Raw genomic sequence first — 16120 nt, 5'->3', positions numbered from 1 at the left:
TCAAAATAAATTCGATTCCTATTTATAAGGAAAAGCGCTGATTAGTTTTTGGCAAAGGCAGGTTCAGCCGTTCCGAAGATACAGGAAAAAAGTGCCAACAATGGTAATTAAATTTTTGAGGGAAGTGTCCGATTTGAATGATTCAAAAAATATTTTATTTGTAGTTGGGAAGGCAGGTCTAGCGGTTCTGGAGATCCAATAAAAAAAGTAAAAAAATGACATTTGGCGGTCAAAATTGATCATTAGGCAAATTATCACATATTTTATAGCTATTTTAATAATAGGAATAATTTTGTTTACAATTCTATGGGTTCCGTACCAATGTTTATTCGCAATGAAGTTAGGTTTTCTGTGTAAAACGTATAATTGCACAGCAAATACATAGCTTTTTGACAGTTCGTTATTACCAACTCATACGAATATATTCCACAAAGGACTACCATAACATTTCTATCCTAGAGTACGAGAATTAGCCTCTAAGTTGTGGTGAAGGTGATAAAACTAAGCTAATAAATCGCAACACGAATTTATTGTAAATTCGAAAATATTATGCCAACCTAACGGTATATCCTATGTGAATACTTTCCTACTAAAAACAACAGTTACTCGTGGACATTTAATCGAAAACTGAGGAAGATTTCGCTATTTACGTTTATGCGCGCACCCTGGTGAAAGACCACCATAAACTTTTCTATTTTAAAGTTAATAAAGAAAAATGACATACTTCACATAATAATATTACCAGCCAGGCATCGTAAAACTGTCAAAGCAATTCACCCATGGTGCAATTATTTCGCAGGATAGATTGACAGCGCATTGTGCAAACTTGATTCGTCTTATATTACAATATTACCGACAACGCTCTTCAAACAAATAGGTATGCGTTGATTATAAACTTTAGATCATGAACGACATTTGAAATTGGATACAGGCGAAATTGGTTGATCAATAGCATAGTATTATCATAACACTGCACTAAAGGAAAAGCTAATTAAAATGAGTCACATGTGAAATAGTTTCATAACCTTTTCAGGCACATGCATAACATGAAACTTCTTACCCATTTAGATAAGTTTAATGCTCCTATCAAAATGTTTCTGAATATTCTATTACTATTCCTACTTTTTTGGAAATTTAGTTATGACATAGAATTATATTGAAATCTTTCAAAGACCAGGAGTCACATACATTCCTAAAATTATTCTTTAAATCTCCGTAAAAAGTTTTGAAAAAACATACAGTACTTGATTATTGGTTTTGGTTATTTGATTTTCATATAAAAGATAAATTTGATATTTGCTTAAAATTTTTTATCATGAGAAACTTTACTTGACCATAATGCGTTATATCGCACAGAAATCTTTAGTTTCTAGAAACGTATGCATATTTTTGAAGTAAAACTTCTTTAGGCACGACTAGGGCGTAAATCCCTACAAATGCAACGGAAGTGCGTTACGGCCGAGTGTATGCGTAGCGGCATCAAATTTGTATGCGTACCAATACCAACAAGGAAATCGGCATAGATAAATAAACATTTTAAAGTTACATCGTAGTACTTAATAAAAAATGCCTGAATCAGAAGAATATTTTTAATACTTGTTTTTTGAAAATAATAAAACAAATTAAACATTTGTGCCGTGAACTAAACGTAAGTTTATTGATTAGAAATTATTTCTATATTATTCGTAGTTTCTATAAATCTTTGAAGTTATTAAGATGGAAAATATTTTTTAGACAAGACAGATATTACAGCTGTTCAAAGAATGAGATTATATCGCCAAAGAGAAAGTAAAAAAATACAAGCAGTCAATGAATGTATGTTAATTTTAATTACATAAAGTTCTTCAAACATAACTACATGATGAGTGAAGTTGCAAAAATAATATTTGTTTAATCAGCAATTACTTTATTTCTCTAATGAACGTTCATTTCTAAATGCTAATTACAATGACAAACCGATCATGTCATATTTGAAGTATGACTTTAATTGCATTATTGTTATTAAATATTATACATATTTTTATTGCTATTATAAATAGATAATTTATAATTTATAATTCATCATTATATAAATGTGTATAATGGCTGACACTAATAAATGTGTGCATCACGAGTGTTACCATATTATTGATAAACATTATTCAAAATTGTTATATGATATATTTATTTTTACTTAAATGCCATCTTGTACAGTAGCAAATAAGTTTTACTTCGATTGCGTTTGAACCTTACGCGCACTCTTTTTTTATTTTCAACTTCCCGCAGGGTTAGTTATAGTACTGGGCCAAAAATCGAAAATGAAAATTTTTGTATATCTTAACGTTTCAGTCGTTTCTGAACATTTTGGCATAATTGAGAAAAAATAGATGTGTATGTGTCTGTATGTATGTGTGGATACAATTTTTCGTCGACGTTTTCGGGAGTACCGCTCAACAGATTTGAATGATTGATAAAACAATGGATTGCTATTGATGGGGATTAGTGCTGAAGAGTTTTTGGGAAAGGTTGGTTCAGCCAATTCGAATATTTTATTACCGTGCGGGAAGTTCCAGCAATTTGCCTTAAGACACGATGTCATACTTCTAGTCTAGTCTAGTCTTGAAATAGTAATCAAGCTACAATGAAATTGTATAAGCTATTGTTACATGAAAAAAGAAAAAATAATAGGATTAGAATTCACTCCATGGAGAGAAAAGTATAGTGCTTAATTTGATGCATCAATTTTAATATACATCTCAAAGGTATAAAATCATTCATACAGTGCAAACAAAATAATATTGAATTTATAAATAGACTAATTAAAATATCAATAATTTATACTAGTTACATTTGTATATTTTATACATTTTACTTTAAATTTCTTTTATGATTATAACCCTTCCCACAGGCGCTGATCACAATCAAAATTTTCAATAAATCCGTATGTTGATTTTATAAGAATACGATAAAAAATAAAGCCGATGATGATAAATAAAAATTTATTACGTCCAATATGGCTTCACTTTTACAAACGTGCGAGATTGATTGCCCGCCGATATTGCAGAAGTGCAGAAAATGCATTGTGTTGGCGAAGTGCATACACACGGCGGGACAAACTGTTGCTTTTAAGACAAAGCGGGTCCGTTGTTTTAAAATATTGTTCTTAATTATAGGTATTATTAACATTGTGTGCCAAGGCCTGTCATTATTCCGAGTCCGTGCTTGTTTAGTGTAATCCTTATCCGACGTGCTTTGTATGCATGTACGACGAGCTGATATAGGTAAGTAAAAGTGAAGAGCTGAGGTAAGTGAAAAAGTTCATATTTGTACAATGGAAAGTAAAATTGGAAATCTTAATATAGAAATATTTCTAGTTGATACCAATCAAGGTTGCAGTATCGACACCCAGCCTGATACAGAGCAGTAGTGAAAAGCAATGATGTAATTGAAACAGTTCATATTTGTCCAATGGAAAGTAAAATTGAGAAGTTTATGATAAAAGTTGATAATTATTGAAGAAGAATTAATATTATTAATGAAAGTTTATAGGAACCTATTTTAAGCAGATTTAAAATTTTTGGCAAATTCTTATAAATATAATTACCGATTTCCCAGAATAGTTTTTAATTTCGATTGTTATATTAAGTAATCCCGTAGCTCAGTTGTTAGAATTATGTCCTTCCAAACAGAAGATGGCTGATTCCATACCCACCTCAGACAAGATAATGACGACTAGTAACATCGGCTTTCCCTTAAAAATGAAGATAGAAATATGTTTCCAATTAAAATCGCCCTTTACTAGGTATTTTTGCATCAAATTAAAAATCATCACCATTATCGAATTTCTGATAATAAAACTCATCAAGTGAAGCCAGACTGAATTTCATTTCGATTGTTATAGAAAAGCTAAAAGTTCGCTATAATTGGATAATGTTCTTCGAAGAAAACTATATGGAATAAAAAAAAATTGGCAAACAATGGGTTTTTATTTGAAACAAAACGAAATATTCTGCCCGACTGGTATTAAATAAATCTCATGAGTTTTATATATAAATAAAGCCAGCCCAAATTTCATTTCGATTGTTATAGAAAAGTTGGAAGTATTTTTTTTACCTTAAAATTCACATATAAATAAAATTTATCACTAAACTAATATTTTAGAATTTCCCACTTTTAGAACTACTATATATCATTATCATAATATGCATGTGAAAGTTTTAAAAAAAGTATTATAAGGTCGAATATTTGTTTATTCTAATATTATATCACAATAATCCAAGGTGTGAAAAAATGTACAGTAAACAACGAAACAAGAAAATGAAAAGCATTATAATTATATAAGTATTTTTCATAAGATATTTTTCACAGAAAATGTGCGACCTGTAGACTCAGGGGGTCCTCAGCGCGTGCGTGCCATTTTTTTTAATAATATTGAAATAACTATATTAAAAATTTTATATCCGAATCTCGTGATGGCGCCCCCTAAGACGTGCGCCCGCATTTTTCGCATGATTCGCATTCAAGGTAGGACCGGCCCTGTGTAGACTAACTGAAGATACGCAAACATATAATTCATGACAATTACTTTATACTTCAATATTTTCCACAAACCCTCACATTATTAAGTGCAATGTATTATAATGCAACATTGCCATCATATATCAATATATCTACAGTAGGTTGGGAACACCGTACTCTGATATTGCGGTCAATCAGATTCATTACATCAGGCCGTCGTGTTTTATATCATCATAAATAATTTTGGCCGAAGAGCAGCTCTTTACTTTCGATCAGAGATTTATCATTAATTTAATTGCAACAACTTTCGTTTGTAATTCGATGATTAACGTGCCGTTGCACGGAATTTGTTGTGGAGTAATTATTTATATTTTGCATAAGGTTAAAAAAATGTAAACTTGTCAAATCAAAGATTTTGTTTCTATTTTGTAACAAAGAAATTGCAGTATTGGAAGAAAAGAATGATTTGCAATTACTTTCTAAAAAAAAATTAGTATTTGGTAAGGAAGCACCAGAAGTTATTTCTTCTCGTAAAGTGTGACATTTTTATAAATTACTGTAATAAATTTTTAGTTCAAATCCTTTTCCTTAATCCAGTAAATACTTCTTAAAAACACGCTAATGATTTTTTAAGTCTAGCTTAAAATAATAGATGGTTCTAGTTTAAGATGCTGTAATTTTTGCAATTAATTTTACACTTGTAGAAGACATTTACTAAACAAAAAATAAATTAAGTTGCAGGTTGTGCTTTAGTAAAAAATTAAATATCTAGAATATAAGTTTTAATTATTAGTATTAAATTTAGAGAAATCTAAAGTTATTTTTGTATTTATACAATAATGAATTATTCACTTCCCGTAGGGTAAGTTATAGTCATCGCAAAAAATCGAAAATCAATTTTTTTATATATCTTTACGTACGTTTCAGAGATTTCTTTGAAGAAAGTTCTAAATCTTGAAAAAATTCAAAATATAATAAATAAGATATATAAAAATAACAAATTTTTCAAAAAAGTCAATTTTTTTTAAATTTCAAAATTATCACACTCAGTCACATTCATCAAATTCTCAGTCAATCTAATTTTTTTTCAAAGGTTTCAAAAAGTTTTCAAAAAGGAACGGAAAGTACAGTAATTAAATTAATTATTATTGTTCAATTTAATTTCGTTTAATTATTGTTCTACAAATAAATAAAAAAAAAATTAGTTTCAACCTCTTTTTTACCATTTAAACATTATCGATTTGACCATCATCATTTAAACCACTTAAACGCATCAGAATTCATTTTTATTGCATGCAAAAGTAAGAATTCACATTTTTCCTATAGAGTGATATTTTGCGAATAGATCTTAGCAAATAAACTTCTTCTGGTATCATATTTTTGGTTAACATCTAAAAAACGTTATCATAGCCCATAAATAAATTCCCATAAAAACTAGTAAAATTTTCAATCAAAGCATACCTGGACTCATCTCAAACTGGTTACAGTTTTTTATTCGATTGTTTTATACCGAGCCTAAAAACATTCTGAACATCTTGAAATTTGCGTATATGTTTTATTTTGTTTTTATCTCAGAATGCAATTCAAATAGCCAATGGTCACCAATTTATACCAATGATGACTATAATCGTCAATACACAAAGTTTTCCCACACCTCTACGTCGTGTATACTCGTCAATCAGAGTTAACTGGTTAAAACATATCAGAACGGTGAATCTTAATTTGTATGTTTAAATCATCCATATCCAATAATAAATTATGGCTTAGTCGATGTCATATACGTTGAGACATATAATATATATTATATAGTTCAATGTTATGAATAAACGAGCCACACAGGGCGCCAACTTCGATTTACTTCGGAATCGAGAGCGTTACCCGCAGGACAGATATAAAATCAGATCACTTACAGGAACAGAGTCGAAACTCAACTCAAAACGACAAATGCGATTTCCAATAACAATTCCTTTTCCGATTTTAATGGATGTTGAACATAACACGCGACTTGAACTGCTGCTGTACTGCACCAGGTGCATTTACAGTAGTCATGAGAAATTCGATTTTGAATTTACCGTTGCCAAATTGTAAAAAACATGGGAATGAAATTAGTTAAAAAAACTTGGTAAGGATTGGATGTAGTGGGTTAGGTAATTTGTAAAAAAATTGTAATGACCAATAATAGAAATCTATCGCTTTAATTTGTCTGAATCGGATTGGGGATTTAATCAGTTCGATATTGAACTATACTCATCTCCATATTGAACAAACTTTCGATTTTTATCTTTGCATAATAATTCATGTTATAAAAGTTATATACGAACTGCAATCATTTGTAGGCAATAAACAAGCAACATGAAACCAATTAGAACGAATAGTTTTGAAATAGACTTGGAAATTCTTTCGATTTTACAAACTATTAAGTTTGTTAAATAAGGAAAAAAGATTGAATAGTCACCCAGTGGTGATCCGATTCGAGGTTGGATATGTTTAGCTTATAGATATAGTCCTGATGTAAAAAAATTAAATAAAGCCTTCGAGTAATTGTATATATTATAGGATTACTGAAGAATATCAAAAAGGGGCCGTTTTCTTCTAAGCCGTTCAATGCCATGGTTTTTTATTAAGTTTTTGGCCATGATGTTTGGGTGGTTCTGTATTCTATCCTTGTATTTCGGACTGATTTTTGCTATTTCTTCCTTAACAGTGTATATGTTCAAATAAGTATGAACCAACCAATTTGGGACATACTTGGGTGCGTTTATAATTTCTTTCAAAATTTAGTTTTGAAATCTTTGAATTATGGCGATGTTGGATTCGCGCGCCGTTCCCCAAAGCTGTATTCCGTACGTCCAAATTGGTTTTAACAGACTTCTACTTATGGATACTTGAAAATTCTAGATAGTAGAGCAACAAAAAAACTCATTCTTTGTGCAATTACAAAATTCATATGTCATATGTTTTATTTAACAAGTTTTCGCCTTTCTCCAGGTTCAACACCTCCCACGGACAGACTGATATCAAGCAGTAGTGAGATATGATTTCACTTGAAAATATTGATAGCAATATGTGCCCAAGTAACAACAGCCGTTACCCGGCATTGTGACATCAATATATTATCAGTTTTACATAAGTACTGTAATTACAAATGCTTCACATAAGATAGAACAACTGTTTGGGTTGCCACATGGTTTAAGAAGACAGCACAATAATTTAAAGAAATTTGATCGCTGTTAAAAATATATAAAAAAGTTTTGGTAAGATGTCGTAAACTGTAATCGTCTCTAAACTATGATTATTTATGCATTTTTGTATTAATGGGACTTTAGATCTTGTTTTCTATTTCATCTATTAACATTTAATCATATTATTTTTTAATAAATTTCACTAATACCGATATTTTATAATTTGATGCACCAATACCAGGAATGCTATTTTCAGATGGAAACACAGTTCCACCTATATTATCATGTGAAAATCGATGTCACTGATCCTTGGGTATCGAGCTTGGAACATTCTGGTCGGAAAGACAGATCTCTAACCACGAACCCACGTGGAAAAACATTTACTATAGTTAAAATTGTCTTAGCCTATTTGAATATATTTTCAATATATTTGAAAAAAATTCTTGTCATAACAAACCATCTACGGTATTTTATCAAAACAATTGTCGTGGAAAATTGGTAAAAGTATTAAATCATTCGATCGCTACTTTAGATGATATCCGAGCCGATCTTATCAACTCGACAGCTCAATTTATTAATGATCTCTGCATCGATTTCAGACTTCCTGAAAACGCCTGTTGGAATATACAAATACACTGCACACTGGTGTACATAATTCATTTGCTTATTGACACGAACATAAGATGGTAAGATGTCCTATAATATATCATACGATTTATTACTCCACGGCAAGTTATTATCACTTAGATAACGTTCGACGTTACACGCGATCCGAAGAAAGCTCGGACCGCATATGACAAAACCAAATAAAATGAAAACTTCGAAAAAGAGTTAAGGACCGAACGTTGACCTTTCTTTGAATTATACACTTTTTATCTAACACCAGCTGTGTTACGACGAGACTGAGTTTATTTACACTTTTTATCGATTTCAAGACCTTTTTAATATTTAATAAGCAATGAGATTCTTTTAGAACTGTGTTACACATTAAGAAAACCATTGGGTTAAATAAACTCTTTTCCTGAACCAGGAGTAGGTATTTATAAATGATCCAATCTATTTTCTGTTCAGTTGCTGATAAATATTAAATCAAACAGTTGGGAAAATACATTCGATTGGAAACAGAAGTTTGTAGAAAGATTATCTACATCGTACATAGCACATAGAGATGTAGATTTTATTAAAAAAATGTAAATTACAAGTTTGAGGAATTTATGAGATACAGAAATTTATAAACTGGGATATGCATATTTTTGAAGTAGGAACATAAAGTATATTTTGAATTTTTTTATTAACAGCAATTAGAATTTGTTTTTATTCTCTATTTTATTTACACCTGTCCAGTTAAGGACATTTAAAAAAAAATGGGGAGTTTACAATTGTCAGCCGTAAAAGTACATATTGTATACTATATTGACATGCTGGAAAAACTACTCAATAGTTGTTTTTCCATTCGTTATAATATTAAAAATATTTTGATGATAATTATATAATTTTTACCTTTTGCTTATAAATAATAACGAAGTTATTTCAATCTTCATTAGGAAAATTTATGACTTTGATCAAGTGGCGATTTTCTCTTTAATATATAGTTCTGTTATTAAGGAGTTGGCTACTGAATTTGGATAAGTGATGTGCTGTTTTTGTTATTGCAATTAGAACTGATGAGGTATTGTGAATGACGTGATTTTTTATGACAATCCAACGATTTTATTATTAGGATAACTATAATGCTGATGACATTTTATTGGGTCCGGAAATGCTGGGGGATTTGTTAACTTCTCAATGATATCTATTGATATCTACATTTTTAGGTGAGAATAATTATCACTACTGACATCAGGCTGACCGAAGCAGGTATCAAACCTAGAAACCCATGGCTCTAACCTCTAAGCCACGGGAAAGCCCTTATCATTGAATATTTAAAAAGTTGAAAGTTTATCAAATACATTTTCCATTATCAATTACTATTCTAAAATTTTCCCACAATATGTCATTGATAAATAACTATCAGCACTACCAAGCAAACTATGCATTTGCGTAATTTTGTAGCATTAAGTGCCTTGTCACGATATAACACTTGTTAGATTATTATTATTTATGACTTTTATCACATAATAAGTTTACCATTTTCTTTTGAATTTACATCTTTATTATATTGCTAACATTATTTTATGGTGGTAGAACATCATACACTCGATTCATTCGCGTCAAATAGAGATATTGACAAGTTAATTTCATTTATAATAGCTTATGTGTTACACAAGAACAGTTGATATAAATATATATATATATATATATATATATATATATATATATATATAGTATAATTATATTGTAAGTGGCTGAATGCAAGGCCAAATTAAAAAAATATACATGGTGTGTAAACGTCTAAGGCTCAACCCTGTTCTAAATCATTCAAATATATTTTAATACCTTTCTAACAGGATAAAAATGATAAAACCTAATCCTTCGTTGTAATATATCATGCCCTTTGCAGACGCTCAATTATTAATCCTTCCTTCCAAGAAACTATTTTTCGTTGAACTTGATTTAAACAAATGGCAAATCAACAACTGATTAGACAAAAATGTAATGGAATGTCGCTTAAATAGGAGAAAATATTAGAAAAATAATATGATAATAAAGAATCTTTGTAATAAGTATTATTATAAATTTCAGCTATGTATCATCAGTAATATCTCAAAATTCATCCAAGTAACAAGTCTAAAATCAACATTCAAACCTGCAACAAGAAATAACTAAACTGTATACCAACGTATTACTTTATCTAAATATATGTACAACAATTAAAATTATTTATCATCATTCTAATTTGATCTGCCTGATAAAGCCATTATCTAATTATATATGGTCCTTCAAAAATATAAACAAAGTGTACTAATTTAATATAGTTTGGCAGCATCTCGGTGCTTATCTTTTTAATCTATCTGGTGTCATAACATGGAGTATGAATTTGAAGTTCGAAAATACAACTCAATAAGAGAATCTATTAAATAAGCTCATTTCTAAAAAAAAATATCAGCTCAGTAAAATTTAAGATCCGTTGCAGGTCCTTATCAACTCAATATGAAAATTCAATCAAGCATCTCTCAAAGTAATTACATTCGTCCATGTAATTATGGTAGCGAGTTCTATTTTGTCATATTTGCAAAACAATAAGTTAAATGAATGTTCACTTATCATATATTGTGAGGTATTCAATATTCAAAAATATTACGACTATTTAGTGTAGCGGTAATTAAAATTTGAAGATAATCTACGTTTTCAGAAAAATATGAACAATCATATAACCAAACATTTTTATAAATTTTGAGTGAGACTTGGTCGATGTCATCCGGCTTTCAATAAATATGTAAATATTCCAATATATTGGTCAATTTACACTCAAATTAACGCATTCGCCGTCATGTTGATCAATTATCACAAAAAATCCCTTGGCACGTATCACATAACACGGACTGTTACACGCGAAGCGATCAAATCGAGCCGCTCCATACAACCAGCATTTCCTTATTTAAAATTCTGTGAATAATTTTCCAAGTCGTTCGAGTCATTACACGGTCGATCACGAAACCATTCGACTCTTGAAATCCAGAAACACATCGGATAAGAACGGAGCTGGTGACAGAAAAATTTTGTTACTGCTCTTAAGACATTCTGCCAGTATTGTCAAAAGAATAGAGAGATTAAATGGACATTAAAATCACATTATACCAACATATTTGTTTGAAAAATCAACTACTTTTATAATTGAACCAGTTTCCATTGGACTTTAATAGTTTAGTATGTTCATTAAGACCAAGTTCTCTACCATTATGCTAAGTAAATCGTCTAATTTTAATTATAACAAGCGTCAAAAAACTACTCATTTTCTTAAGCTTTGATGAATTTTTGAAATTAAACTACTTGTCATAAGGCCGTAATATTTCAGTAAGTTCTATAAGACCATTATATATCGCCAAAAAAAGTTAAAGAGACTAACTTATCAATCCTAATTCCATTTGTATTTTAGTAATAACTTAAAATAATAAATTGGTTGCATTTTAGCATATGCAATTCCAACATTAAATGCAAATATTATTATGTTAAGCTTTTTTTACCTACAAATATAGAGTATTATGCTGGTCTAATTTTATGCTTATAAAATGATTAAAATCAGAAGCTCGAATTTCGATACTCGTCTTGACCATCCTGAGGCCAATCATCTCTGACTTCAGTTTTCGTTTGGAAATATAGTTAGAAATATGTTTCCAAGAAAAAATAGCCTTCACCAGACGTTGCTGCATCAATTACAAATGCATTAATATTACAAAAATTGTAGTAATAAAAAATCGTTAAAGTCAACATCTGAATCTTCAGGAGCATCATCATCTTGAACCGTTTTCAAACGATTGGAAGGGTATTTTTATTTGGAAGTAAAAATTTTATTATATAAATGTAGATCATTTTATGTGTATTACCACCAACTCTCCGACTATAATATTAAGAAAGCAATTCCTTAACCGATGGACCATCTATACGTCGGACATTTAACAAAAGTATCCACAACTCGCGAGAGAATAATGTGTGATCTGTTACACTTAGTCATTTCGATTACGTCGGACAATGAAAAAGAAGACGAGTTAATGAATGTTAAATATTCGTTACATAAAATTCATCGAAGGCATTTAAAATGATCTCAATAGCTCTCTCAGTAATAAAGCTGTTGAGATCGAGGAGTACCTCTTGGTGAGGAATTTTCTAAAGGTGAAAGAACGAGGTTTCTGAAAAAACACGATACAAGAAAAATTTATATACCTGTAATAATATATAGCTGAATATACTGTGTATAGTTTGCTATGGACAATAAACTAAAAAAAAATATGTCAAGAAACATGATCTTGATTAGATTTAAACAAACGATACTTAAAAATAGTAAAGATTAGTGGATTTTTATAAAATAAATAAAATTGTGAAAGAGGGGACATTATGAAGATTATGTTTCTTGACAGATGTCCTGAAGATGGAACATTCATAGTTCTGAAACGTCGACAGCAAATAAAAAAATTTTTCAAAAAACTTTTTTAATGCATTAGTGTAATATTTACATCTAGGTATGAGCCAACGTTAGTACGTTAATCTGATCTTGACTGATCATTTATTATATGTAGATAGTTGTAAATAGAAAACAATACTAAGGAGGTTATATACCGAATTGTAGAAATTTGGTCCATGATAATCTCAACAACTTCATGATACCTATATTTAGCAGGTAAAGTGAAATCTATGATATCAACTACAATATATTGAATCGAAACATAAAAAAATTAAAATTATTGTATAGATTGGAAACCCACCTAGTTTAAACTACTTAATTTGTTAACAGATAAATACATAATTTTCCTTCGTCTTTACTATTGTAATAAATAATTCTGAATAAGCAATATACCGCAAAATAAGCCCACATATATTACAAAAAGTTAAGAAAGATATAAAATATTTTGAATTTTATATTAGCTTCAACAATTAATTCATTGTTTCCAAGGATAATTTTATTAAATTATTCATGCCAGAAAGAAAACTGCATTCTTTTACATTTCTTATGAATCTAATTAAAATATATTTATAATTGCCGTAAAGGAAACAAAATGAAAATGGAATCGTATCGTGGAGTAAAAACTCTGAACCTTACTTGTAAGTTCAGATTATTTTTGTTATAAAACTTCTGTAATAGTATTTATATAAAATTAGTTGCAAATACTTTATTAGTTGGAATTTTAATTAGAACTTGCATATGTGAATAACATAATTTTATTCCTTCGATTCAATTGTTTTATTAAAAATTTTATGAGAATAACTTTATTTCAAGTAGTAATATAATACAACATTTCCAGGCTTAGATCAGATTATGAAAACATTCTGATTACCAGCAGATTATATTAGTTGTACAATTTGCAGAATTATATGAACATTTCCCGATTGAAACTTTAAAGCACGATCAATAAATAATTGTGAATTTTTTAACACTAAATTTTATACTTTATATTGAAAAATTTCATCTAGCATAATAGTAATTATAAATATTAATAGAGAAATCATTTTTGTTCCACTATAATTTTATACATTCTGTTCTTTATTCATTTGGACATACTTGCAAACAAATATTTTTTCATGCGATTGTGTATGCTTCCACATCCAATAAAATTTTTAATACAAATTTATGAGTCTACTATCTGGTGGATGAAAAAAAATTCAATTAAGAAAAGAGCATTACCAATTCCGCCATTTATCATAAACTATTCTGAGAGAAAATTGAATTCAAGTAAAAACAGCAAGATTTTAACAAGATTAAATAAAACTTAATTAAGCTAAATTATTTTTACAAACCTAACAAGATTAGAAAAGACTGATCTCCCAGTATTAATTTCGTTTAAATTGAAAAATAAATGGATTAATTGTCTAAAGCTAATTGGTTTCTGCTTGCTCTGGACATGATCTATTTAATCTTAATCGGCAAGAGCGGCCGAGGGCTTCTGGATGTGGCAGAAAAATATTGAAAAAAAGATAATGGATTATTTGTTACTATACAAGGATATATATTAAGTTGATGGTTGAAATAAATTCAACCATCAATATCAATAAATCATTACGTATACATTTTACATAATATTCTTTTTATATACTGATTAACACATACATAATCCATATTTAATTCAGTTTTATAAATAAACCAATTATCATAGGCCAAAAATATTTTGAACTTTTCATGCAAAGTTTCATCAAAATCCAAGAAGGGTAAGTTTGAGGTTCCCCTCGTCAGTTGTCTTATATAAATTTCACCACAAATAATGCATTTTTCCATTGAATATTATATAGTAGATACTCGTTATTTTACATATACATAATGTTATTGTTATATATCTTTAAATAAATGTTATTTCCAAATCCGATTATATTTAGGAATGTATTAACTCGCCAACCTCACGTGGCATCTGTGACAAGTCATTACTTTTATCAAAGTCGGAAATCGCACCAGGAAGCTGACTGGGTCGCTTATCTTGCTTGGATGCGTAGGACTAAATCCTCAAATATCTTATGTCAACTGTATGGAGCTGAACGTTCCACGTTTATTTTGTAATCAGATAGTGATCATTCGCGAAATTTCTAAGTAGCTAATCTTCGAACTATATAAGATATATTCGAGAAAGAACGGAAAGGCACTTGTAAATTAACTTATATAACGCAAAATGTATAATTTTAAATTGACAAACAATGCAAGAAGTTAAGATTTGAATAAGAAAATAATGGACATCAATAAACTAGACAAATTAAAAAATAGCAACAATTGTCTGGTATTATACATGTTTTTGATGTTAATAATGTTCTGTCTAATATAACATGTATACATTTTGCAAAGCATTTAATTCATATATTATAATATTTTATTTATATTGCAATTATGACCATATTATGACAATTGTAGATGAAGTCACATCTAGATTAATAATTTGTTTAAATATACTACTTGATTTTGGTTATTAGCAAGCTGAATGCCGACTTGCGGAAGAGGCGCAAAATGAGGTGTTATGCCTAAAACATAGCTCATTACGGATCAGAGATGTAAACTCTAAGAAAGTCCGACAAAAACTATCTAAAGAGTTTTGAAATGTGGTGCTGGAGACGATTGAAGAAGATAACAACACGGATAAGGTAACAAATGAAGAAGTTCTGATGAGAATGGGTGAAAAAAGAAGTCTACTAGAGACGATTGAAGAAGATAACAACACGGATAAGGTAACAAATGAAGAAGTTCTGATGAGAATGGGTAAAGAAAGAGGAAAGAGAGAAAGAGAAATGGTCTACTGAGCGCGAGCATTAAAAGTACAGGAAACTGGATTGGATCCATTTTGCAAAAATAGTGCCTCCTATACGAAGTCGTCGAAGGTAAAATACAAAAACAAGAAAATAAAAAGATTGTCGAGAAGTAAAATGCAGAAAATTGATGACTTACGCGAAGAGATAATTACAGGGAACTGAAAGCCGAAGCACAGGACCAGGAATCATGAAAGCAGAAGTTTTGCTCCGAAGAAAAATGCATAAAAGTGATATAAAAACGCAACTAATGGTGATAAAATGGTAATGGTAAGAATGGGAAAAGGAATCATTGATTTGTCGTGTTCTCACATTACTTTTATCATATTTATTCCCTCTAAGACTGGCAATCGTTGAAAATAAGTTGCTGCTATATAAATCAATCATTAAACCAAACTGGACCTATGGAATTGAGCTCTAGGGATGTGCTTACAAATCAAATATAGCTATAATGCAGAGAATCATTCACAGCGATCTCAACATAAAAACGATGCAATTAACGTTCAAAGAATTTAAGGAAAAATACAAATGTAAACTGGAATCACATTCAAACCCATCAATAGGCG

General features: G+C 29.7%; 1 protein-coding gene across 2 annotated transcripts in view; it reads right to left on the bottom strand.

Annotated features, from left to right (window-relative positions):
* The window catches only part of LOC113387814, an 872338-nt gene that overhangs the window by 41949 nt on the left and 814269 nt on the right, over positions 1-16120 (bottom strand). The gene's annotated exons all lie outside the window — the stretch shown is intronic.

This window comes from Ctenocephalides felis, unplaced genomic scaffold (genome assembly GCF_003426905.1).
Source record: "Ctenocephalides felis isolate EL2017-DRISC unplaced genomic scaffold, ASM342690v1 CF-g0.4_SCAFFOLD_03572, whole genome shotgun sequence".
In the NCBI taxonomy this organism is placed as follows: Eukaryota; Metazoa; Arthropoda; class Insecta; order Siphonaptera; family Pulicidae; genus Ctenocephalides; species Ctenocephalides felis.
This window is presented reverse-complemented; position numbering and strand designations above follow the sequence as displayed.